Source organism: Gorilla gorilla, chromosome 8 (genome assembly GCF_029281585.2).
Source record: "Gorilla gorilla gorilla isolate KB3781 chromosome 8, NHGRI_mGorGor1-v2.1_pri, whole genome shotgun sequence".
NCBI classification, from domain to species: domain Eukaryota; kingdom Metazoa; phylum Chordata; class Mammalia; order Primates; family Hominidae; genus Gorilla; species Gorilla gorilla.
In genome coordinates, this window is record NC_073232.2 from 137,327,351 (window position 1) to 137,355,247 (window position 27,897).

Genomic DNA, 27,897 nt, shown 5'->3' on the forward strand with positions numbered 1-27,897 from the left:
GGCAGATCATGAGTCCAGGAGTTCGAGACCAGCCTGGCCAACATGGTGAAACCCCGTGTGTACTAAAAATACAAAAACTAGCCAGGTGTGGTGGCACGTGCCTGTAGTCCCAGCTACTCAGGAGGCTAAGGCAGGAGAATTGTTTCAGCCTGACAGGCAGAGGTTACAGTAAGCCGAGATCACGCCACTGCACTCCAGCCTGGGCAATACAGCGAGACTATGTCTCAAAAATAATAATAATAGTAATAATAATAATAACAACAACAACAACTAATAAAACAAACAAAAGCAGCTACCACTTCTAGAATGCTCCATGTGCGATCAGAACTATTCTAAGCGGCTGTGAGTAGTAACTGACACAATGCATAAGCAGCCAGCAATTCCATTCTGCAGGGCTGGTTTGCATAGTGAAGGCGTGCACGCCATGGAGGAGGACACGCCCAGCACAGATGTCTGTCAGCTCTGGATGAGGCTTCAGGTGAGTCCCCGAAACCTCAGGTGCAGGCAGGATACACACACTCCCCCTCCACCCCAGATGCCTTCAGAAGAGTGTGCCATTGGCTCTAAGGAGCCCCGGAGGCCCAGAGCCTGTAAGATAACATCACAACACAGCAGCCCAGGAGTCAGGGACATCTGCTGAAAACTCACTCCCTCTAGTCACCCGCCAGCCCCACAGCTGCTCTTTGTGCCTCAGCTTCATGGAAAGGTTAAATGACCAACGGCATCCTCCTGCCTCTAGAACAGCCACAGAGTCAGGTCAGATGACAGTCTGCACTCTTAGTCGAGGGATGTTGGCTACAGAAACTTCCGTGGCCTTAGGACCTCCAACTCCATAGCTCCCAACCCCATCACGGGCAGCAGTGCGGACAGGTCACACAAGTGCCATGGGGACCCACCTCCCAGTCCGTGTCTGTGGCCCCAGTGCTTGATGAGCTGTGATCAGAGCATGTATCCACAGGCAGAGCTCTGGAAGGTTCTCTCCGAGGGACCTGTTGAGCCCCTCATTGCATTCTCCATCACACCTTCCCGAGGAAGACACAAGGGTCCCTCTGTCCCCGGGGTACACAGGGCAGCCCCCAGCCAGGGAAGCATGCCTCTCTGCCCTCTGGGTTGGGCTCTGTTCCCCATGCCAGGTCCTGGGGACAGGAGGGAGACAGCAAGGCCAGAAGGCAGTGCAATCTTATTCCCAGAGAGGCACCCAGGAAGGGTTAAACGGATTGTTAAGAGACAAAACTGATGAAAACGACTTCAACACAATCTGATGAGGTCAGCGAGTAGAGAGGCCCTAATGACACTTGTAAGAAAAAACATCTGTTGGTGTCAAAAGGTCAGCAGGAAGTGAGTGGGATTTACGTGGCTGGGACTGGCCAGACCCGCACTCCTCGAAAGACAGACACACACATGGCTTAACTTAGCCTGAGAGGAACAACAAAAACCCCTTTCAATTGTCCTGTGACCAGCCCCCGCCTCCCTCTAAACAACAGGCCAAACCCCGAGCTATGAAATCCGTCTGGGCCCCTGACTGGCAATTAGCTCTTTGTCCATTCACTGATCGGCCACTGAGGCCCAGACTCCCCCCGACTGAGTCTTTTGGGGATGACGTTTTTGCTGTGAGTGCGTATCCCTTTTCCAGGCCACAGCATCTCCAGCTTGACTTTTTCCTTGGAACACAACGAGGGTCACTTGAACAGCAAATGTTTCAATAAATCCATCATCACAAAAACCAAAACAAGAAGTTTCTCTGGAAAAACAGGAAGTCCTGGTACACAGCATGGCTTAAAATAGGGCCTGTTTCATTTGTTGACAAAACTCCAGCCTCTGGAAGCCTCTTGGAGGAGCTTTGTCTGAGATCCAGCTTACCTTTTAAACACTCCTTCAGTAAAAAGCATCCCAGTGCTTCGGGCAACAGACTGGCCTGGACTTCGTTACACTCTGACGCAGGTCACAGGTCTGGGTCCTGGCCGTCCCACTTCCTGTCCACAGGCCCCCAAGAGGGTCTCACGGGAAGCCAGGCTCAGGGCCGTGGCAGGAATGAGGCCTGGTGCTTTCATGCCATAAACGAGCTGGGTGGCGGGAGGTGCTTTTTCAGCCTTCTCCTCTAAAGCATTTCTAACTTGGAGGCCTCTCGGAGTTAGTATTCTGCTTGTTCTTTATGAACTGTTACAGAGTTTTACAGGAGCCCTGACTGGGAGAAACTCTCGGACTGTCACCTGAACTTGACCACTGTGCAGTAGGCAAAGTGGGGGTCCCAGTTGCACCCAGCCAGCCTGGAATATGCAGCTGCGCCCTCCCCAAAGTCACCCACTATAAAGAATACAGGCACCAGAAAACTCCAGAAAGATGTTAAAAGTTCTTCACGCGATACGATTGCACACACAGTGCTGCGTCCTCACAAGATGCCTCCTGGGCACCGTCTCATAAAGGTGCTCTCACCTGATCTAACCATCCATTCCTCTCCCGCTGAGTTTTGCCTTTTCCAAGCTAACTGCCAAGGATCTGGAGGACAGTGTTCACACAGCGAGGCATGGGCGTGTGCAGCTATTCCCCTGTTGAAATGTGAAGCCACAGCCGGGCGCGGTGGCTCACACCTGTAATCCCAGCACTTTGGGAGGCTGAGGCGGGCAGATCACCTGAGGTCAGGAGTTTGAGACCAGCCTGGCCAACATGGCAAAACCCCATCTCTACTAAAAATACAAAGATTAGTCAGGTGTGGTGGCGCGGTGGGCAGATCACCTGAGGCCGGGAGTTCGAGACTAGCCCGGCCAACATGACGAAACCCGTCTCTACTAAAAATACAAAAATTAGCCAGGTGTGGTGGCACACACCTGTAATCTCCACGACTCAGGACGCTGAGGCAGGAGAATCATTTGAACCCAGGAGGCGGTGGCTGCAGTGAGCCAAGATTATGCCACTGCACTCCAGCCTGGGCGATAGGATGAGACTCTGTCTCAAAATAAAAAGGCACAGAGAGATCAGAGAATCAAGTCTACCAAATTCTTCACATGGAGATTCCACCACCACCAAAAGCAAATCCCCACGGTCAGGCAGGTGACGAGGACCTTCAGGAGATTTCCTTACCACTAGGATGGGCAGGGGGAGGCTTCTGCATGGATACCGGAGGCTCACTGCGTGAACCTTCTGGAGACGGCACTGTCACTTTTGTCTCCTTTGCTGGTGCTAACCAAAGTGTGGGCGGTGGGGGTGGGAGGCGTGTTTAAGTAAAAAGGAGACACAAGCAATGCTAGTTGTTTCAGGATCCTGCTGGGTTTTGTTGGCTTATAGAGGAGAAAATCAGCTATATGAAGGTACGTGAGGGGTAAGACATATGCAATTTCACTTCAGAAATGTGAATTGAGGCCGGGCATGGTGTTTCACGCTTGGAATCCCAGCACTTTGGGAGGCTGAGGCGGGCAGGTCACTTGAGGTCAGGAGTTCAACACCAACCTGGCCAACATAGCAAAACCCCGTCTCTATTTAAAATACAAAAAATTAGCCGGGTGTGGTGGTGCACGCCTGTAATCCCAGCTACTCGGGAGGCTGAAGCATTAGAGTCGCTTGAACCTGAGAGGTGGAGGTTGCAGTGAGCAGAGATTGCATCACTGCACTCCAGCCAAAAGTCACATGATTCAGATGGAATTTACTCCAGACCCAAGGCTTGTCACCACCAACCCATCCTGATCCACACCTGACCTGGACCCATTAGCCTAATGTCCACGCTAAGATTTTCACACTGTTTTTTGACGTTGACCCCAGAAGCCATGCTCCAAGGCCACTGACACTGAATCAGTGGGCAGCTCAGTGTGCTGCCCCACCCCGACCCCCAGCTCCAGGAGGCGGAATTTGTCAGCGTTTGTCTGGATTCACTGGGAGTCATGAAGGGGTCTGTTTGGGAGCTTGTGTTGGGTCTGGCTTTGCTGATCTTTTGAGGGGAGACACTTAGGATGAAATGGGGTAAAGGACAGAAAAGGCTCACCTGCAGGACCTCGCGGGTTAGCCACGCGTCTGACACACCTGAGCCTGCCCCACTGCCCATCCCTGGAGTCATCCTTCCCGGGGGCCAAAGGCTCTTCCATGTCACTTTGGTTATCATATGGCGGGCAGATTCGAACCGTCTATCCCAGTCACTCTTTTGAAGAGTGAACAATATGGAGAATGTGAACATATGTGGCCACGCAGCTGATGTACACAAGCATTCCCCACAGCCATTTATTTTAAGGCACCGTGTGCTATTTTTATCCTCCACAGAAACGCTGCCAAGGGAATCCGCAGAGGAAAACAAAGGCTCTGGAGCTGTGCGGGTTACTCTGACTTCACTCTTCACACGACAAATGATCATAGCACACTATTTGCCACCTTGTCTCAGAGACAAATGTCATGAAATAAGTCACTCGTCATTATTTGAGTTCAAGTACTTTTTCTTAAAACATGGCTTTTAAACAGAAATGCATTTTTCCTTAACTACTGGTCATGATATTCCATTCCCCCCACCCGTGTGTGTGTGTGTGTGTGTGTGTGTGTGTGTGTGTGTACACCTGTGTGTGTCTGTTGCGGCTTACCTGCAACACTGGTTCTGAGCAAGTGAAAAACTTGCAAATGTGTTGTGGAAGAGAATGGCAATGCTTAGCCCCAGCAGGGAACGTTCCCGAGTTTCCATCCCTGCCTGTGATTATGTGCAGGGCAGTCATGCGGAAGAGGGATTGGGTGTATTCTGCGTGGGCAGAACCATGACCAAGGAGAGAGGGGAAGCCAAGAGGAGAGATTGCAGATGGATAAAGAAGTTTCTCACAGTCGAGGAATAAGAAGCACACGGGCAGGCTTCCCCGGAGAGGCCGGTGCCCCAACCTAGAGGACACGAAGCCGAGACCAGGACTGTGACCCACAGCTGGAGACCCCTCTTGACCCGTGGGGGCTGGTGTGCTAAGGTGCAAAGGGAGGGAAGAGCAACATGCAGCGTGACACCTGCAGACAGTTCTCCCTGTTCTGGAATCTTCTGGTCAGCCCCAGGGATGCACCCTAGGCAGCCCATAGCCAGCCCCTGCTAGATCCCGGCTCCCGGCAACCCTCAATGCTGAACTCTCCCAGGATTCCTGCGGCGGCAAACAGCCCTGGTATGTACCATTTTATTTTCACTCAAAACATCCTTCCTGGGACCATCCCAGCAAGCTGAGCATACTATTTTCAACTAAGGCCCTGGCATTGTCTAGGAATGTTTTCAGGGCTAAGCAAATTGCTAAAGCAAACATCTTATTTTCGTCTGCAAGGACAGCCAAGCGCTGTAAAAATACTTCCCGATAGGACTTCCAGTGGAACGGCCCCCTCTGGTGGCGCTGTTGGCACCAGACACTCTGGTTCAGGGGAAAGCTCTCGCTGGGCATCCGGGGCGACACCCACACTTCCCTTGACGGTGGCTCCACTGGCAGCCGCCCTGCTCCACACCCCTAGCTGCCCCAGGGGAAGGCCAGAGAAGGCCTGTGGACAGGAAGGGGTACAGGCCCTGCAGCGCCAGGAACAGGGTCTCCCTCACCTCTCCTCCTCCTTGCTCCAAGGAACAGCCAGTTTGACACCAAATCCCACACATCCCAGTTCCAGGAGTGGCCTGGGACTCAGACACCAGGTGATCTGGGTATGGGAGGATGTAACAGCATCTACGGCAGCAAAGCCTGAGGCCCCCACACCAAGCCAGACGCAACTGAGAGCTGGTACCACAGGCCAGACGGAGCCCCCGTGCAGCATCCTGGACCTGTGAGCTGACCTGCATTCCTGGGTTCTCAGATGTACCTCGGTGAGGTGCCACCTCCTCACGGTCACTGCAACCGTCACACCCTTACTGAGAGGAGCAGCTGTAGCAATAAGCAGGCTCCCCAGCTCACGGCATCCTGGACACTGTTCCCGTCACTTTGCACGAATTCACTCATTCCACCCAACAGTCTTAGGAACCAGGTATTGCTTTCCTCATCTAAAATGACTAAACAGAGGCCCAGGGTAGAAAACAACTGGCCAAAGACACAGCTGGGGTGGAGGTGGGACCGAAGCCGGGTAGCCCAGGGATCGTCCACGCCCTGAGCTTGTGATGGACCTAAACTCCTGTGTGTTTCACTTCCTGTTTCAATTGCTAAACCGAGAGGGCCCTTAGCGACTGCTCCCACCGGGGCTGGAGAAGCAGAACCCAGCGGACTCAAAACGGTGCCTACAGGGGAAAACGGGGTGAGCAGGGGACGACTGAGTCCAGCCTCAGTTCTGGACTACTAGAGAGAGGGACCCCTGAATGGGGGGACACAGGGGTGCTCTCAAAACTCAGCAAATGTTAGTCCTTTTATTTTAGGAAAATACACTGAACTATTTGTTGATGTAACAGAAGCTAGGGTTTACTGTATAATGGCCTAGTAGGGTGTGTCTGTAAGAGAATGCACGTGAAATGAGGGTGATGAGGACATCTGCTTTTTTAAGTCTGTCCTGTTTAAAGCTCTAACACTGTAATGTGGGGACAGTGCCACCCACTCTGAAGGCTGCGGGGAGGTTCTGGGACAGCAGACACCCGCTGGCAGCACGCAGCAGAACTCAGCGCGAGGGGTTAGAGTTAGGGTTAGGGTCGCTGCCATCAGTAATAAAAAATACACAGGGACCGGGTGTGGTGGCTCACACCTATAATCCCAGCACTTTGGGAAGCCAAGGCAGCTGGATCACCTGAGGTCAGTTTAAGACCAGCCTGGTCAACATGATGAAACCTCATCTCTACTAAAAATACAAAAAATTAGCCAGGTGTGGTGGCACACGCGTGTAATCCCAGCTACTCAGGAGGGCTGAGGCAGGATAATCTCTTGAACCTGGGAGATGGAGGTTGCACTGAGCTGAGATTGCGCCACTGGGCAACAAAGCGAGACTCTATCTCAAAAAAATACAACAAAATAAAAAATAAACCACTGAGGGCACCCAAGGAACAACATCTGCTGTGCACCCATGTTTTCCTAATGGCCCCAAGAGAGGCTGGCTGAACAGACAACTGTGCTCAGATGATCTTTCTGGCGTTCCAGTGAGCAGGCTGGGCCTCCACAGGAAGAGAGCTTAGCCAAAGAAAGGACAGCTCCCCAGCAGCGAGGCAGGGCCCTGGGCAGCTGTGCACAGCCTCGGCCAGCCTCGAGCTGGACCTCAGCCGCAACTGTGTGCTGTGCTAAATGGGCCATCATTGGTGGAACCAAAAACGAACAACGGGAAAATTATCACATTGTCCTTCTACGAAGCAATCTGGAAAGCTAACTACGTGTTACTCTGCGCACATCTTCATCTCTGATGTGGAAACAGCACGGGCGAATCGGTCTGGTGGGGAAAAACATCACACTTAAGAAATACGGAGAATTTATTTCTCCCCAAGCCACACACGTGTTTTACCCCACACGTCATGAGGCCTGTGGCACCCCGATGGGGACTGAGCATTCACTCTTCTGCCCACGTGAGGAACCAACAAAAGCTGGCAAGGACACCCCAGGATAACACCCAAACACGTCGACTCGTGCGAAAGGCCTCACGCACGATCCTTTCTTGCTGTGGCAAAACCGTCAAGTTTCTCTCAACACACACAAAACCGAAGTAAAATGCTCATCCTCTGGTTCCCCTACAGTAGTAAAAATTAATTGCCACATAAAATTGCTGATTCCTACCAAATGAAGCTATACGATTTATCAACTCACGGATGGCGCAAACTCAATGGTGGTTTAACTATATCACCTGAGTTATTGCTGTGTTTTCTCTCAGTGACAGCTTTACGAGGAATGTAAGTTTTGCAAATTCATTCATGTAGGACAAACTTCCAAAGTAAACAAAAGCATTAAGCAGACACAGCTCTCCCCTGGCTATGTCACAGCGATTCTCAAAGCCACAGGGTGTCTGGGCAAGAAGCGTGGACACCCCGTGTAGGGACCCCTGCGGCAACTCCATCAGGCACGGTTTCCCCCCACCCCCGGGCTGCAGTGCCACCTTCCAGGGGAGCTCTCTGCTGAAGCCCTCAACACCCGCACCCCAACTTTAGAGGCCATCGTAATTTAATTATCAAACTCCAACTCCACATAGGAATCCAGTTATTTAAAATGCATTAAAAAAAATAAATCACTGCCAGTAGCTTTTGTATTTTTGGCCAGGACAATGAATTTATAAACAGCTTATATATATGGTGTGGAAGACAGTTAGATGGTGAATACCTCAGGGAACACCACAGTCTCCTCGGTTTTCACCAGAGTTTGCCTGGGAGCCGGGACATCCCTATCATTTTATGCGCTATTTCTGTTTTCTTCATCATTCGTCTCCTGTCCATTAGACAACAATGGATTGATCTTTTTCTAATCTGAATTAGGCCAGGCACAAACAGGTAAGTTACCTTCCGGTTTCCACAATTACGGGAACAGGCAAGTACTTCTTCCAAACTCAGGCCTTCAGAGAAAAATAACTTTGGCGGGAGGGGTGCAATCCCTGGGGAAACAGCGTTCTTGGTGAGGACAATGCTGAGGTCACCCATTGGTCTCTGAAGAATAGCAGTTCTACTTCTCAAGGAAAGAGAGCCCCAACTCTAAGAATTTCAGGTACACGAAAAAAAAGTGCCACAATCCATTGTCCAAGTTTGCCTTATGTTCTATTTATAGTCAGAGTGCGTGCTCTGAATCTGTTTTAGAATCATGTTCTTCAGGACAACTTGAAATAAAAATCAAGAGAAGTTTAGTTTCAAAAAAGGCAGAGAGGTGACTATCCACCCAGGAGATTTCACCCATTCCCGCCACGCCAATGTCCCCGGTCAGCCTTGACCCAGCTTCCCTGACTGTGTAGTGAGATGTGGGGATTCAGCCCGAGGCTTGTGGTTAAAGACAGAGGAAGAAAAGACAAAGAATGAAACCTTTCTGGTTTGGTGACTTAGCTCAGAGCTGGTCTGGCTCTTCTCTACTTTCTTGCCAAGTTTTGCATATTTGGGATTTCAGTTTCACAAGTTTCCCCACCTCACTGGTTTTACTGCTTAACGAGCAGAGAATATGCTCTAATGATTATCTGAAACGTAACCACAACTGTTTCACACAGAACAGGAAATGCCCAGCAAAGAAACTCTCACTCGATGATGAAATGTTTACCACTAGAAAATACATCGTACTGTCCCCATTCCATGGGCTCCCCAAACCACTCTGCACAAAAACTGTGGTTGGGGGGCGCTGCTTGACAGACTGTTCTTTGACTGGGCTCTTCAGGATCCAGTCTTTCCAGGGAGGTCCAGCCATCATCAGATCCAAATGGAAGTCTTGCAACTGGGGCACTCTGCTTGAACTCAAATGTCCCCAACAAGAGCCTCGTTCTCTTTGTGATGATTTCCTGTGCTGCACACATGAATCTGTGTGCTTTTCTGAATGTGCACTTTTTAAAAAATTGAAAACAACCCAAGGATGAGTCAACATTTTAATGCAGCTCATACCTGACTGTCAACTTCAGCAAAATAAAGGGAAGGAAGAGCAAAGCCCGCAGGGACTTTGGGGAAGGCGAGGTGGCGAGGGAAAGAGGCAGGATCCGGCTAACAAATGCCAGTATCAGGGAAATACCAAGTCCACATCCTGTGCAGTCAGCTCCCCAGGATTTGTTTTTGTGGGTCTCTGAGCTGAGAGCTAAGGGGGCTGGAGGGAGAAAGTGGGAGGTAAAGTTAAAGGAGGGACTCACTGTAGGGGCACACTGCCAGCTCTTGTGGCCAGCCCCAGTGGAAAAGAAATCCCACTAAATTTACATCCATTCGTGCTCCATATGAAGAAGCTGAGTCTCACTGTCCTCTTCTAGCTATTTCATTCAGCTGGCTTTCCAGTCTATCAGAAAAATGCCATCATCGGCTGGGCGTGGTGACTCTCACCTATAATCCCAACACTTTGGGAGGCTGAGGTGGGCGGATAGCTTGAGCCTAGGATAGCTTGAGACCAGCCTGGGCAACATGGCGAAACCCTGTCCTAAGAAAAATATAAAAATTGGCCCGGCTTGGTGGCATGCGCCTGTAATCCCAGCTACCCAGGTGGCTGAGGTGGGAGGATCGCTTGAGCCCAGAAGGCAGAGGTTACAGTGAGCCCTGATTGTGCCATGGCACTCTAGCCAAAAAAAAAAAAAAAAAAAAAAGCCGTCATCTTCTTGATGGTGAACTCCCTCTAATGCTCAGGCTGATGTCCTAACACCCAGGACAACGTCTGAGTGACCAGTGGCTCTTGGCTGAGGGATGTGAGCTATGAGCCCCTACATCACAGCTTCTGTTAACATGGCGATGGCTAGGCACAAGCAGCCACCCCTCTACCAAGCCACATCCCAAATCCTAACCCCAGCAGAGCCAGAGACTCAATGCTTTGTGTCACATGGAGCTACCAACATCAGGACCAGCGAGAAATCGGGAAAACATCAAGTCAGAACGTCCCGTGCCTTCTAAGCAGTCAGGTGCATGCACCATGCTAGGTGAGTGCAGGGCAGGAACGGAAGGCAAGCAGGGTGCGCAGATGTAACGGGGGAAGCAGGCACGGCCAAGCACCCTAGAAAGTGCTGTCATGTTTCGTACAGGAGCCTGCTGGGGGTAGCTCACAGGGACTGGAAGCATGGCCCTGAAGTGTGGGCAGCATCTTTTCTGTTTGCACGACTCAAAGTCTGCCTGGTGGAGGAGGGTGACACCTGCACAGAAGCCAGGGAGCACAGTGCACCAACCTTCAGTGTGATCTCCAGTCCTGCCACTGACTCGTGAGCTGTGTGACTCTGGGTACGTCACCTGAGCCCTTCACACCTGGGGGTTTCTTATCCATAAATGGAACGACCTCACCAGAATTTTAAAATGTAACAAAAAAGGAACTAGCCCATGTGTCGCTCAGTAAATGCCTCAGGGTGAACTCGAGAATCCAGAAGTCTCCAGGGAAGCCCAGTGTGTGCGACGTGCCTCTTCCTATCTCCCCTGGGCAGTCTTCCCAGCTCCATGGAAAAGTCTTTGGTCAGCTGAACGCAGGCAAGGCTGCTGAATTCCTGAAAGTCCCCGCCTGACCACCAGGCCCAGGTATAAGGGAAGGGTGACTCCTACTGATGGACAACCAGACACCCCCCACGTCCACCTGCTATGTGGGGCGATTCATTATTGGCCGGCAAAGGCTTACACTTTTTTCTTTAAATAATTTTTTTATTTAGAGATTACACAAAAAAAGTCTTCTGTGAAACCCATAACCCAGTCCAGGAATGAGAAAAACATCACACAAACTGCAGTAGAGGGACAATCCACAAAATATACGACCATAAAACTGTCAAGGTCATCAAAAATAAGGAAAGACTGTGAAACTGCCACCGCCATGTGGGGCCTAAGGAGAAAGACAGTGACATACAAGGTGAGAAACTGGACAGGATTCTGGGATGGAAAAAGGATATTAGATCATCAGAATACAATGTAGACTTCAGTTAATATTAATGTATTGATAATTGGTTCATTAATTTTAATAAACGTCTCATACTTATGTGATGTCAAATGATAATAAGGAAACTAGGTGAGGAGATACGGAACTCTCCATGTAACCTTCTAGACGTTTCTGTAAATCAAACTGTTCTTAAAAATATCCATTTAAAAGGGAAAAAACTGCTTTTATATATGCCATTTATCAAACTTCTTATCTTACCATCTCAAAACCCAGGCAAAGGATATAATATAAACCAAAATATGAGAGAAATCAAAGGAAAATATTAATGGCACGCATAACCCTCATTCTCTTTCTCTCAAAGCAGTAAGTTATAGCAAGTGTCAGCTGCCAGTCTGTGCACGTAGCCTTTAGTTCAAGGAAGGCCCTGACCCGTACACCGACCCAAGCATCAAGTCCCATGGGCAGGGCCCATGGTGGGACTCCCTGACCCGCGTCATTCTGTGCCCTCACCTCTGAAGCCGCCAAGTGCAGTGTCTGCCCAAGAAGCCACCGGGCTGCAGACCCAGGGCGGGTCCGATGTATACCCTGGGAGGCACCCCCAATTTCACCTCTGCTTGGTGGGCCTCTCACCTGCCCGCTTGCCACAGGATCTACCTGCCCTCTGGTGCCAAGCAACATCGGATGAATACCCACTACCTCCAGACAGTCAGATGGGCCTCAACTCAGCCCCAACAAGCAGCCAGAAAGCAAAGCGAGGAAGATGACAGCCAATTTCACCATGCGGCCCAGGCCCACAGACTCCAGAGGATTCTGGGAAGCTTCACAGCTGCACCAGAGTTCTGCCCCACGACCATCCTGATCTGCGAAGGACACGTCCATTCTGACCACAGATGTTCACTGAGCCTCTGCTAGGCACAGGGTGAACACCACACAATGACCATCCCCAAATTCAGGAGTGTGAAACTTCATCTACATTAAAGAATTCAAACTATGTAGACAGGCAGTTATATAAACCAAAAGAAAATGTTAATTTGCACACATAACCCCATCCCCTTTCTCTCAAAATAGCAAGTTATAAAAATCTAGAAAGTAGAGAACATTTTATTTGCAGTTTGGATAACCTAAGGTTTACCGAGCAATGAAACTGAGAATGTTTCCACTAACACACAGGCCACAGGTTTCAGGGCAGCAGGAAGGCCAGGAAGGAGCAAGTGTCCTGGAGGTGGCAGCTTTGTCTCTATACCACACCACAGATGCCGGCTGTCCCGGAACAAGGTGGCCAGGGTGCAAAGGTCTTAGTGCCATGGCCGAGACAACTACTGGGTTTCCCAGTGTGGTCCCTTGGGTGAGGGAGCTGCAGAGGACTCATCAGCACCCTATGCAGAGGGGTTTCTGAGCACAGGACCAGGCCCTGGAAGGTGGGAGCCTTGAGACCAGCAGGGCTGCAGGAGGTACTCCCTGAGTCACCTATTCCCTTGCAACTTGGAGGTCAGGGTTGCTTTGCCCTGCTGGGGGAATCTGCCCCTGCTGTCTCCGAGGCCCCACTCTCCCCTCAGCCAGCTGGAGCACCGGGTTCTCCTTTAGATCCTGACACGCGACCTTAGACAACTTATTTTACTGCTGATCCTCCCATCGCAGGCTGGGGCAGGGAGATCAGCTACAGGAACAGAAGGGAACGATGCACTCACAGGGCTGGGGTAGAGCTGGTGCCCACCCCCACCACTAGCCAAACAGTCTCGGGGCTGGCCTCTTCCAGGGGCCTTTCTCGGGACCAAGGGTTTCCTGTTCCCTGCCTGTCTTGGCTGAGTGACCACCTCCCCTAATAGCTGCCTGCCAGCCAGCTCCTACAAATCAGGACCTTCTATTGACAACACTACAAATTGCGTTATGATTTTATAAAGCTTTAAATTCCAAAATCAGAATTGGAATTAGTCCAACCTGTAAACGCCCACAATGATGAGTTTCACACACACAAAAATACTGCCTATGGCCAAGTGCGGTGGCTCACACCCGTTATCCCAGCACTTTGGGAGGCCGAGGTGCGCAGATCAACTGAGGTTGGGAGTTCAAGACCAGCCTGGCCAACATGGTGAAACCCCATCTCTACTGAAAATACAAAAATTAGCTGGGCGTTGTGGTGCACACCTGTAATCCCAGCTACTCAGGAGGCTGAGGCAGGAGAACTGCCATGAACCCGGGAGGCAGAGGTTGTAGTGAGCCTGAGATCGTGCCATTGCACACCAGCCTGGGCGACAGAGTGAGACTTCATCTCAAACAAACAAGAAAACAAAATTACTGGCTGAAAGTTTCCATTAAGACAAGCTTGTTTTCCAATATTAAATCCCCAAGCCAGGACACGGTCATTTCTGTTTGTTGTGCCATCTAATCAGGACATGGAGATTTCTGCTGAGAGTCTCCCCTTTAATGGAGGTTCTCACAGAGTATTTTATTGTTTCCCTACTCCCTAACTCCCCCACCATCAGGAAGTTGACAGAAAGTAAAGATGTGAAATTACTTCCTTTTCCATACCCCGCCCCCCTCCCCACCCCCCACACAAACCCCAAAAGAAGTGAATATAGAAAGATAAAAAGTTACCCTAAGTAACTACAGACTTTGGATAATAACAATGGATCAATTACTTTGGGAGGCCTAGCTGGGCCAATCACTTGAGTTCAGCAGTTTTATATATATATATGGGTCATTAATTGTAACCAATGCATCATACTGGCTGGGCACGGGTGGCTCAGGCCTGTAGTCCCAGCACTTTGGGAGGCTGAGGCAGGCGGATCACGAGGTCAGGAGATCTACACCATCCTGGCTAACCAGGTAAAACCCTGTCTCTACTAAAAATACAAAAAATTAGCCAGGTGTGGTGGCACGTGCCTGCAGGCCCAGATACTTGGGAGGCTGAGGCAGGAGAATCCCTTGAACTCGGGAGGCAGAGGTTGCAGTGAGCTGAGATCGTGCCACTGCACTCCAGCCTGAGCGACAGAGAGAGACTCTGTCTCAAACAAACAAACAAAAAACAAATGTATCATACTAATGTAAGATGTTAATTATAGGGAAAGGCCAGGTGGGGTAGCTCATGCCTGTAATCCCAGAGCTTTGGGAGGCTGAGGTGGGAGGATAGCTTGAGTCCAGAAACTAGAGACTTCAGCGAGCTGTGATGGGGCCACTGCATTCCAGCCTGGGTGACAGAGAGACTCAATTTCTAAAAAATGATAATAATAATAATAATAATTACCAATTTTAATAGAGAAAACTGGGTGTGAGGTATATGAAATCTGTATTATCATCACAATTTTTATGTAAATCTAAAATTTTTTCTTTTTTTTCTTTTTTTTGAGGGAGCCTCGTTCTGTTGCCCAGGCTGGAGTGCAGTGGTGTGATCTCAGCTCACTGCAGCCTCCGCTTCTGGAGTTCAAGTGATTCTCCTGCCTCAGCCTCCCGAGTTGCTGGGATTACAGGCATCTGCCGCCACGCCCGGCTGATTTTGTATTTTTAGTAGAGGCAGGATTTCACGTTGGCCAGGCTGCTCTCGGTCTCCCAAAGTGCCAGGATTACAGGTGGCGAGCCACCGTGCTTGGCCTAAAATTTTTCTAAAATAAAAACTTTTTAACCAAAGAAAAAAAGAAAATCACCCACTTCCCTCACACTGCATTCCTGCAAAGACAAAATGCCCCGTATGCAGTGATTGCTTCCCTCCCCAGTTCTGAGCAGATGCTGCCCTCTGTTGCATTGAAGCATATTCCAGGCACATCCAGATGCTCCCGAGCCGTGTGCCAGGGCTGCCACGACCTCGTATCTGTGCCCCACTCACCCATGCAACCACCGCCTGCTGAGAGGGGAATCGGAGGCAGCGAGGGGCAGGCTCCCTGCTCTGGGAAGGGAAGGAGCATTTGCGGGAAGGCCCAAGAACATGAGAGCCTGGTTGAAGGCCACTGGACAGCCCTTGGCACTGGACTAGGGGGCCAGCCAGGGATTCAGGGATGATGGAAAAACCAGGAAATATTAATAAAATGCAGAACACTTGCTGTGTGCTCCTGATGGAGGAAGCAGCAAAGCTGGCTAACAAATTGGTCACTGGTACAGTGAGCCTGAGCCCAAGTGGGACAGGAAATTAATCCAACATGCTGAAGACTTGAGTTCCAACTGCTGGAACAAGGCAAGGGGGTCCCACCCCAAAAGTGAAGTAAGACCTGAAAGATGGCAGTAAAAACTTACAAGATGCAAATTAAAACAGAGCTAATGGTGATGACAGCTGGCCAAGGAACAGGAGAATGGACCAGTCCGCCAGGTTTTAAAGAGTTTTTTAGAAAGCAAGGCTGACTAGAGCCAGTGAAGAATAAAACGCTTACAAGAAAGACAGTAACTCTCTAAAACCACAGTTAATGGTCCAATGGTTCTTCCTTCCATCACAAAACCAAATTCCCAGATACCTTGAAGTGCGTACCACCACCCCCAAACATTCCCAAAGCAGACCCTGCACCTTTGCAAATGCTGCAGATTCAGAAACAGAGGATGCAAGCAGGAAACGGAATCTGGCAACTGTTGTTGAGGGGAATGGGCCGGAACAGTCAGCTGCCCGCAGGGTACTTGGTGGAAGACAAGAGGTCAAGACAGGCACTTCCTCTGGGCTGAGGGTGGCCAGTCTGGGCCCTAGACATCCACACCATGGACAAACCCTGAGGCCTGGACATGGGCTTTTCTGGCTGGAGCATAATCCACATACATGGCCGGGCACGGTGGCTCACGCCTGTAATCCCAGCACTTTGAGAGGCCGAGGCAGGTGGATCACGAGGTCAGGAGTTCGAGACCAGCCTGGCCAATATGGTGAAACCCCATCTCTACTAAAAATACAAAAATTAGCCAGGCATGGTGGCGTGCGCCTGTAGTTCCAGCCACTCGGGAGGCTGAGGCTGCAGTGAGCCAAGATGGCGCCACTGCACTCCAGCCTGGAGAGACTCCGTCTCAAAAAAAAAAAAAAAAAGGAATCCACGTACAGCTCCTATCTGTCCTGCAAGAAAAGGAAATTGACGAAGCTGGGTGCAGTGGCTCACGTCTGTAATTCCAACATTTCGAGAGGCCAAGGTGGGCGAATTACCTGAGGTCAGGAGTTTGACACCAGCCTTGCCAACATGGTAAAACCTCATCTCTACTAAAAACAAAAACAATTAGTCAGGTGTGGTGGCAGGCGCCTGTAATCCCAGCTCCTCGGGAGACTGAGGCAAGAGAATTGCTCTAACCTGGGAAGCGGAGGCTGCAGTGAGCCAGGATTGCACCACTGCACTCCAGCCTGGACAACAGAGTGCAGAGTGAGACTCTGTCTCAAAAAAGAAAAGAAAAAAAAAAAAAAAAAAGGAAACTGACAAGAAGGCCAAAACAAAGAAACAGATGCCAATTGCTTGGGGCCCTCATGGTAGCTGGGGAGGAACTACCACCTACCACTGGCATGGCTGATTCCCCAGGTAACTGCCTGCAAGTCCCTGGAGCACACACAGGGTCTTGTAGCAGGACCTGCAGGCTCAAACCAAGTAAAAGCTAGTCTCAGATATTCAGTATGTTCCCCTTGATACATGTCTCAGGACTAATTATTTTACAAGGCCCCAAATCACTAACAAAACTGTTGACTACAGTTTTGACAATCATCATTTAAGTCATTACTAACGGTTGGATGCAATAAATAGAGATGACAGAATGGCAAACAGCTGAGATCCCACCTCCAGAGCCCAAGAACACAGTGTCAGAGAAAGCTAACAGCCACAGCAGTTCCACGCCGGCTCGCCCAAGTCTTCAGATGTGAGCCCTGCCCAATAAATCAGTGTCTGCAATGGCAAGGGCCACTCTCTTACATTTTACATCATCTTTCTTTCTTAATCTCAATGTTGGTGATGTCCACTTAGAAGCTCAAAAACATGATGAGATTTCTTCAATGGCTTCTGCATCTCTCTTTTTTTTGAGATGGAGTCTCACTCTGTCACCCAGGCTGGAGTGCAGTGGCGCCATCTTGGCTCATCGCAGCCTCCCGAGTTCAATTGACCAGGTTCAAGCGATTCTCCTGCCTCAGCCTCCTGAGTAACTGGAATTACAAGCGTGCACCACCACACCCAGCTATATTTTGTATTTTTAGTAGAGACAGGGCTTCACCATGTTGGCATGTTGGCCAGGCCGGTCTCCAACTCTTGACCTCAAGTGATCCGCCCGCCTTGGCCCCCCAAAGTGCTGGGATTACAGGTGTGAGCCACCATGCACGGCTGGCTTCTGCACCTCTTTCAAATGGGATTTATTTTTTAAAATAGGATAAACATATTAATAAAATTGGAAACCGATTTGTACGTGGCTAACAATTTTTAGGTGGAAAGTCAACTGCCTTGATTCATATAGGCATTTATACAAACTGTTATGGCTATAGCAGCTAAGTTTTACCAAAAAGAAAGATACAAGTAAATTTCTCTTAGAACATAGTGAAGTTCACCAGGACTGGACACATAAAATGGCCAGCATCTCTGCGTGCTGCCCTCCGGAAAGGGTCCGGACATGGCGACATATGAGAGGGAAGACTCCTCCCAATCGGGGTCTGGTGCTGGTTGGAGGCTGTCTGATGTCATCTTTCCCAGGACGGTCTGTTCTTACTCCCACGGCCCAGGCGTGGAAACTGTGAACCCTGATCTTCAAACCCACCCAGTACCACAGAGTGCTGGGGATGTTCTCAGTACATGTTCAGCTGTATCTCTCCCCCTCAGCACTGTTGGTATTTTAGGCTTAACAATTATTTGTGGTGGGGGGCCTTCCTGTGCATTGTGGTATGTTCATAAGCCTGGCCTCTACCCTCTAGATAACAGCAGCATTCTCCCTCTCTGAATATGATAATCAGTCCCTCAAGGCAAAGTCTCCTGAAAGCAGTAGCTACATGAAGGTCTCAGAGAATATAGTGAACATAAGGAAGAATGTAACAAAATAGCTCAGGGCAACAAGGATCCCCTGCAGACAACTGGCTGTAGGCAATGACCTGTCTGGTGCACCATGAAGACCTAGCTGGGATGCCCCCTCTGCAGTGAACACTGTCTTTTTTTCTTTTTTTTTTTTGAGACAGAGTTTTGCACTTTTCACCCAGGCTGGAGTGCAGTGGTGCATTCTCTGCTCACTGCAATCTCTGCCTCCCGGGTTCAAGCGATTCTCCTGCCTCAGCCTCCTGAGTAGCTGGGATCACAGGCGCCCGCCATCACGCTCAGCAATTTTTGTATTTTTGGTAGAGACGGGGTTTCACCGTGGCTGGTCTCAAACTCCTGACCTCAGGTGATCCGCCCGCCTTGGCCTCCCAAAGTGCTGGGTTACAGGCGTGAGCCACAGCGCCTGGCAAACACTGTCCTTTTTACATTGAAGTAAGTGTGACTGGGTGTACGTTTCAGAGTGCACAGCATGTATTCAGTGTTGTTCTCCAGTAACTTCTTTCTTACCTTGAAGCACTCTGTGTAGTACTTCCGTTTCCTCGGCCCTTCTCAACAACTTGGACCCCACACATCACTCAGGGCTGTTCCTCATCAGCTACAGGTTTAACCTGGCAGAGAAGTACAATGAGCTGAGATGGCAGCTCAATGGCACAGTGACACTGGAGCCACCTGTGGAACCATGAGTCCTACCTTGACTACGACTTCCACAGGCAGAGCCGAGAAAACAATAATAGGTGGGAACCTGGACTCCTAACTGACGCCAGACAGACTCAATAAAGTAAACCAAACTTTTAAAAGAAAACGAAGGAGAATATCCTCAGGATCTTGGGTAGACAACGGTGATCTAAGACACAAATGCACCAACCATAAAATCTAAGACTAGCCATCATAAAAAGCTTCTGCTCATCAAAAAGATTACAGAGTGACAATACAAAGTGAGAACATATTTCAGTAAAAATATGCAACAATGGTCTTCCATCTAGAATATATCAAGAATTTCTACAGTTCCAGTATACCACAGTTTGCATGTGGCCCCCAAAAAGAGTATGCTGGAAACTTGATCCCCCATCATTCTGGGAGGTGGGGCGTTAATGAGGTGATTAGGCCATGAGGCTCCACGCCCATTAATGAATCAATGCTGTTATCGTGCGAGTGGGTTCCTTACAAAAAGGTGAATTTTATTCCCTTTTCTCTTTCTCCTCTCTCTTTGCCCCCTGGTCAGGGAATGACACAGCAAGAAGACCCTCGCCAGATGCCAACCTTGTGATCTTGGACTTCCCAACCTCAAAAACTGCAAGCCAATTTCTGCTCATTATAAACTACTCATTCTGTGGTATTCTGTTACAGCAGCACAAAATGGACTAAGACACGGTAAGAAAAAAATCCAGACAAAGCAATTTTTAGAACAGGCAAAAGACTTGACAGGAACTTAAGAGAATACCCAAATAGCCAATGAAAAGGTATCTAATATGCACCAGGAAAATACAGATTAAAACGTGCTGAGCTTCTACTACAAATGCACCAGAATTGCCAAATGCAGAGGATAATGCTAAGAATTGCCAAATGCAGAGGATAATGCTAAGAATTGCCAAATGCAGAGGATAATGCTAAGAACTGCCAAAGCTGTGGAACAGAACTCCCATGCGCAGCTGGCAGGAGTGGAAATTGGTACAACTCTTCTAGAAAACCACCAGGCGGTTTCCACCAAAGCTGAGCATGTGTATCCCAATGGGCCAGCAATCTTCTTCTAGGTATGTGCTCAACAGACATGCGTGTAGCACATGTGCACCAAATGACATGATCATGGCAGCAGCATCCCTAACAGCTCAAAGCTACAAATCCCAAATGACCACGCACAGAATGGGTGTATAACCTGTGCTATCATCACACAATGGAACCGTACACAGAAATGAACTACTCCCTCTCTCCCTCCCACGAAGAGCCTCCTCTATCCTTTCTTTTCCCAAGCTCCAGACCCCCAGTACCCCGCTATCATCCCTTAACACCACAGGCAGCACCCACCTCTGGGCCACAGAAGACGACCCTGAGCAAACGTGGCTTAAGGCTCCAACCCTGCCAACTCCACTCAGGTGGGCTGGGGTGTGACACTGGCCCTGGAAGGCTGGTCCAGGCAGCAGCTGGGTTCCAGCCCCAGCTCAACCACTTTGGGAGCACGGCCATCGCCCAGTCAGCTCTGGCCCCTACACACCATGGGAGGCTCAACTTCAAGGAGGGTCAAGATCTCCTCTGGGTCCAGAAGATCTCCTCTGGGTTCAGTTCTGTCCAGGACCACTGTCACCACTCAGCTCTTTCCCCAGGAACTCGGCCACCTCCCTTCTTTCATCCCAGCCCCACACTCCTTCCAGCTCCTTCCACTCACACAAAAGAGCACCTGGGACTTGAGAGGCAGCGCGCCTCTCCACGCAGCACAGACTTCACTTTCCGAGTTCTCCTGCCACCGACCTGACGTGGAAGACACACTTGGCACAAAAGGACCAGACAAAACCCAGTGCCAGTCAGGTCGGCGTTATTCTGAGAAGGCAGAGAGAAAAACAGAAACTGAGTTGTAGCAGGGGTTAACAATTTTATATCCACTCTGGCAAGAGACGGCTCGTTCCTTGTGCACTGTCTACGTATTTCCCTATTTCATCCCTGGAGAGTTTAAATGTCCAGAAAGGTTTCTTCCTTCCCAGACCCTCTTCATCCTTCCCCCTTTAAATGGTCATTTCTGCCAAGAATCATCTGTCTCGCTACTTCCTGCTGGTCCATTAATTACAATAACAAGAAATAACCCTGCAGTGATGTCATCCAAACTTTTACTTCCTGTAGTGAACGCACAGGTCAGGCCAACTGATGTGTGTGTCCAGATGCGCCACGCCTCCATTTTGAAAAGAGAAAAAAATTCACCGCTCTTGCACTCCATGAAAGCTTTCGTGTGTCCAGAAGCACTCACCCCAAGGTTTTATAAGTTAAATAAAAATGAAATGCGTGTCAGGCACCGCTACCACCAAAATGTCGCTATTGTAAGTGGAAAACAAAACACTGATTGTGCAGAGCTGTGAATGTAGGTTTATATACATAAAGAAAAGCCACATTTTCAAGACACATGTAATGAGATGCAGGGTATAAGACACATTCAGCGTTTCTAGCATGTGTGAGCTGGGGAGAGTTGGTTTCTGCAGAGTTGGTTTCTGACGTCAGCAGGGATAAGGCGGCACCTGTTGGGGATGGAGTGATTCACTTATCTGTGTTCTTAGAGCAACAGGACTGGAGATGGGGAAGGAAGAACCCCCATCTGGCTCCAAACTCCCCGGGCTCGCAGAAAGGGCTCACTCACCCCCTCACCAGGCCTGGCAGCCAATAGTAATCGGTGTGGTTCATTTTTTGAAGGGATCAAAGAATAAAGCCGCATCCAACAGCACATTCTGGAAAGTTCTGGGCTTGGGATTACCAACAAAAAGGGCTCTCTGAGACAAACAACTGGGAGCCTGCCTAAAAGAACCCTGAAAACCCAGGTCAGCTGAAGAAACCACCCATGAAAAAGCTGGGGGCACCGTGGTGATGCCCACCCCAGCTGATGCCCACGGGGCCCCCGGCCCTCTGCCTCCAGTGTTCAACCTCAGCTCACCTCTCATTTAGTCCAAACGGGGCCACCATTTGGAGTCTGTTCTGTGATTTCAGCACCTGGTATTCAAAGTTATCTTAGGTTGTGGCTTAAGCAGCCAAGTCTGACTTCAGATTCAGCCCTGGGTGGTGCTGATGGGGGGAGGTGGGGGCTGCTCTGACCCCATCATCACAATTCCCATAAGAACCTTTCTCAGGCCGGGCGCGGTGGCTCATGCCTGTAATCCCAGCACTTTGGGAGGCCAAGACGGGCAGATCACGAGGTCAGGAGACGGAGACCATCCTGGCTAACATGGTGAAACCCCGTCTCTACTAAAAATACAAAAAATTAGCCAGGCATGGTGGCAGGCGCCTGTAGTCCCAGTTACTCTGGAGGCTGAGGCAGGAGAATGGCGTGAACCTGGCAGGCGGAGCTTGTAGTGAGCCGAGATCGCGCCACTGCACTCCAGCCTGGGCGACAGAGTGAGACTCCGTCTCAAAAAAAACAAAAAAAACAAAAAAACAAAAAAACAAAAAAAACAAAAAAACACCTTTCTTGTGGGAGGACGGGCTTGGGCATTGAGACCAACAGAGGAGGGAGGTTCTAGGACATATTTCCTAGGCGAAGATAAGTCCAAGAAGATTATTTTTGACTACAGCCTGCCAGAAACAAGGTCTTATCAATTATTATTGATTACAAAGCCACTTCGTCACCTCAAACTGCCTGTTCTGTGGCAACCCCAAGATTGTTCTACTTCCACAGCCTTTTTTTTTTTTTAAACCCAACACACATTGGCCATTTCCTGACAAATTCTACCAGGGTTGACTTCAAAGTGTCGGGGGGAAAGTGCTGTTTTGAGTTGACACGAGGTCACAGACAAGCCAAGCTGCGATGGTTGGGGACAGCTCTGGAGGTGGAGCAAGCACCGGATCCTGTAGAGATGGCCAAAGCCAGGAGGACTTCTTCAGATACCTCTAGGGACTCATGACTCTCACCCAGGGCTTAATCTGACCCTTACCAACAATAATGTTCTTTCTTTTTCCTGCTGTGTTTTCCTACCATTCATTACAAATTCTAGACCAATCAAAAAATTTGGAATAACCAGGCCTGGCACGGTGGCTCGTGCCTGTAATCCCAGCATTCTGGAAGGCTGAGGCGGGCAGATCATTTTGGGGTCAGGAGTTCAAGACCAGCCTGGCCAACATGGTGAAACCCTGTCTCTACTAAAAATACAAAAAAAAAAAAACGAGCCGGGCATGGTGACGAGTGCCTGTAATGCCAGCTACTCGGGAGGCTAAGGCACGAGAATTGCTTGAACCCAGGAGGCAGAGGTTGCAGTGAGTCAAGATCATGCCACTGCACTCCTGCCTGGGTGACAGAGTGAGGCCTTGTCTCAAAAAAAAAAAAAAAAAAAAAAAAAAAGGTGGAAAAACCAGCCCCTGATGGGCCACCAGGAGCTTTCGGGAGCCTGCTCGGGATATCACCCGGCTCCACCATGTGTGAGGCTCCTGCTCTAAAGTACACGGAGGACACGGGGCACAGCGCCTTCCACAGCTACTGGCTCACATGCCAGTCCACGGTTCCCAGCGGTGGCGGCATTCCTCTCCAGGGAGGAAAATGCTACAGAATATTCACCACCGGTCAATTCATCTGCCCGGTTGGATCTCCTTCCAAACTTAAAATCAAGGCATTCAGTCCTGAGAATGCCATACTCCGCGTTCTCCTTACGCAGATTAAGATCAACAGTGGGTTGGTTTCAATAAGATATGAAGAAACAATGAGGCAAGACCATTTTGAAACAGCCCATTATACATACAGAAAATCCAATCAAGCCTTGGCTACAAAAACAGAAGGGTGGGCCGAGCACTAGCATGTCATTAATTATTAATTCTCCTGTAATGTCCCAATATGGACTAAATAACCTATTCCCACAGGAAAATGTATTGTCATTGACAATAGAAGACCAAAATATCTATAATGATTGCTAATTTGAATAGAATCAGTTCCACGCTTAGGACAAGTGACTATTCCAATGGAGAGTTTATTTACAAGGCATTTTCTCACATGATGCAGGGAGACTGATTTAGAAATTGCAATCCTCTCTCCTGTGATGAAAACCACTTCCACGATTAAGCACTCCATGGAGAAGTACTTACTTACAAGCTTTCCTTTGGATTCTGAATGTTTTCTGCAGATTTTAAACAGAGTCGGCTCACCCTCCATTCCTGGTAACCATGCTAAATGGTTTCGATACTGTACCTGAGCATTTAAGTGATCCTGTCAAATAAAACGTTCCTCCAAGTTAACTCCGCTGTATATTTATGCACTTAATACCACAGCTTACTGCGAAGTGCACAAATCATTTTAACAGAGTATAAATTTAACTACCATGAAGGCATTTTATACTCTGTTTAACTTCACTGAGGGGCCCATATTTTTTGGAGAAGATAAATCATGCTTCCATATAACTCGACTTAGGGGAACAGCAGTCAAAACTCACAAAGAGAAATACACCCAGTTTCCTTGGATTAGGGGCAAAAAAAAACACACACCCACACCCTCAACCAAGACATCTGTCACCCGTACCTCTTACCAAGCAGTGGTAGCCGCCAGTGCACCCAGCCCAGGGCAGGTGGGCTAAGTGAGGGGCTGGGCCATGAGAGTGCACCCTCCTCTGCCCCTGGTCACTGTCCTCTGGCCTTTCCGGAACAATGGGGATTGAGCGCTGTCGACCTGACAACACCCCTAGCATGGGAGGGCTGCCATCTGCGCCATCTTGGCTGTCATCATTGGAAACACAATCTCCTATGGATCTTTTCTAAAAGGAGCTCCAGGCCCCACTGCCAAAGGGTCTCCAAACGCACATAAGAAATTTAAAAAGGGGGAAAAATAGTCACGTGAGAAATCCATGCATACAGCAGCTGAAGTCATCAATTATTTATTGAATGAGGGAACCTTAGCCATGGCCCATCTGGAAGGGCCAGACTTAGGTCTCAAGCTGTGCCCTGCAGGTCAACAGCAGGAGCTCTTCTGACCTGATAGGAGTCTCTGAACTCAACTCAGGGTCACAGGAGTGCACTCTTAACGTTCAGTAGAGGCAACTGCACATGTGTCACCTCCACAAATTAAGGACACTCAGCGCTGCCTCCCACATCCCATACCCAGACCTGGTATGTTACAATACACAAAATCACGCACAGGACTTAAAAAAAAAAAAGGAGATTGAGATAATAGCTTTACAGTGGAGAAAGACGGACACGATCTTAGCCAAGTGATCAAAGTTAACCCCACCAATAATAAGATAAATTCACATGATGTGCCCTCCTAATCCGCTGTGCTGACAACAACAGTGGTTCCTGAGCATTCCCGCCCAAAGTGCCCAACTCGAATCAGGAAAAAACACAGGACAAATTGAACTGAGGGCCATTCTACAAAATGACTCATCTGCTCTCTTCAAAAACATCAATGTCATGGTACAAAGGAGGACAAGAAACGGTTCCAGATTAAAGATGACTAAAGAGACAAGGAAACCAGAGGCAACGCAGAATCCAAAGTTTCTTTTGCTATAAAGGATCTTATTGGGACTACTGGCAAATCAGTAAGATCTGAATACTAGATATGATTATCAATGTTAATTTCCTGACCTTGATACTTGTCTTATGTGAAAGAATGTGCGCTGTGTTTAGGAAAAATTAACTCCTCCATCCCTAAATACTTTACCCTTATATATTTGCAAATATCTCAGAGGGATCTGAAAATTATATACTCTGTGCGTGTTTCTGTGTATGAGAGAAACACAAGCAGATGTGGTAAAATGTCATTTGGAGAGGCTAGGTAAAGGGTAATTAGAAATTCTTTGTTCCATTCTTACAACTCTTCTGTAAGTCTGTAATTATGTCAAAAGAAAAAGTTAAAGGGGAAAAAAAAAAAGACATGAATGGCCACAGTGATTGTGTTCAAGTTTTAGAATCAAGATTGACTGATATTTTCCCAGAGAACCCAAATTTTTGCAATGTGATTTCATTACTCTTAAAGGTAAACTATCAAAAATAAAGTAAGAGTCACAGCATGTCAGGGGCGCTTCAGACGGAAAGACAGGCGGGTCAAGCAGGGCAAGGTCCCAGGCCTCCTCCTGTCTCTGCTGTTGGCTGCTGCAGAGGAAGTGGCCACCGAGAACCCACCCTGTCTCTACCCAGGCTCAAGTATCCAAACCCCAGGCCAGCATGGTCAGCGCTGCCCAGGGGCAGGCTCTGTACCTGCTGCTGTGTGCCAGAGAATTCCACACGGCCACAGTACAGTCCAGAAACCAGCCAGAACCAGCCCGTGGGCAAGAGAACAGACCTGAAAGTCACAAAGCTTGGCATGCCCTCCCTGATGGCCCAAGGTCAGGGCTGGCCACGCCGGAGCTGGGGGCTGCCCTCCTCCCCCCAGGCAGCCTGTCTCTGCAGGCCGGCTCCGGGACACACTGTCTTCAAAATCCCCATCCATGCTCCTTACAGCCAATGGACAGCCTCGCCTTGGAGATGTGGCCAGATGAGCTGCCTCTTAAGTCCTCGCCCACGCTCCTTACAGCCAATGGGCAGATTCACCTTGGAGATGCTGCCCTTCTGGCCTCTCTCTGGAGAAGACAAAAAACTCAGTAACTTCCCCAAAAAGCTCCTGCTTTATGTACTGAACTTGTACTTCCCACTAAAATCAATTATTAATAAGATTTAATAGGCCTCTTGCCTCAGGTATCATTTCCAGCTAATTTTTACTCCCCCATGAGGAGAGTATGGTGGCTGCACAAGTCACGTTTGCACACTGTATCCATGATCATTCTGCCAGCTTTCTTCTTTTTTTTTTTTTTTTGAAACAGAGTCTTGCTCTGTCGCCCAGGCTAGAGTGAAGTGGCATGATCTCAGCTCACTGCAACCTCCGCCTCGTGGGATCAAGCGATTTTCGTGCCTTAGCCTCCTGAGTAGCTGTGACCACAGGTGCACGCCACCACATCTGGCTAACTTTTTGTATTTTTGGTAGAGACGGGGTTTCACCATGTTGGCCAGGGTGGTCTCAAATGCCAGACCTCAAATGATCTGCTTGCCTCGGCCTCCTGAAGTGCTGGGATTATAGGCGTGAGCCCCTGCACCCAGCCTTTCTGAGAATTTTCACAGGACATATGTCCAGCAGGCCTCGGCATTACCTTCTACTCCAGAAAATTCAGCTCAGAAGCCAATGCTCCAGGAGAGGGTTTCCCAGAGCACACCAAGCAAGATTTAAGTGCCCTCTCCCTCTGAGCCAGCACAGGGTCCATCTCTCTGGGGGGTTGGTCCCCACCAGACTGCAAGTACTGGGAGGGGATGGTTATCCCCTTGGCTCTGCAGCCAGCGGCTGCTGCACAACACGTGTTGGACTAAATAAAGCTAGACTTAAATTCTGCCTTCACGTCGCAAGTTTACATCTGACACCAACAACATAAGACCACCAGGGCCAGCACGCATTCGCAACATACTTTCCAAAGCTGGAAAAAAGCACAGCCAAGTCACTCAGAAAAGCCTCTCTTGATTTGGCTTCTGGATAAAAAAGAGTCTCCCTGTCGTGCTAGATGGGGTCAACTACTCGGTGAAAACAGAGGCCCATTCCACAGGCACCACTGCTGAGCCGCTGAGTTCCCAGGACAGGGCTGTCCGAGGACACAACACTGACAGCCATGTGCAGATCCCCGACCTGGGCCAGGATACCGCCCTCTGAGACTCAGTCGCCTGTCTACAAAAAAGGAAAAGATACCACATTACCGTGACCATCTAGCCTAATGAAAATGCAGCCAGGATCAAAGACCATAACGCAAAGCCCTCTGTTCGCATCTTAGTCCGAACAAGCACCCAGGATACACTCGCTGTTGTTTGTTTGTTTGTTTGTTTTAAGGCAGGATCTCACTCTGCCTCCCAGGCTGGAGTGCAGTCTTGACCTCCTGGACTCCAGC

The 27,897-nt window shown here is 49.3% G+C and overlaps 1 protein-coding gene across 22 annotated transcripts in view; it reads right to left on the minus strand.

Annotated features, from left to right (window-relative positions):
* Positions 1–27,897, minus strand: part of CTBP2 (C-terminal binding protein 2) — a 174,690-nt gene that overhangs the window by 67,620 nt on the left and 79,173 nt on the right. For 5 of the 22 annotated variants that reach the window (XM_063710568.1, XM_063710567.1, XM_055354094.2 and 2 more), the window contains exon 3: positions 18,839–18,939. The exons of the other annotated variants lie outside the window; for them this stretch is intronic. The gene's annotated coding sequence lies outside the window, so the exon portion shown is untranslated. The remainder of the gene's footprint in view (positions 1–18,838; positions 18,940–27,897) is intronic. 22 annotated transcript variants of the gene reach the window in all.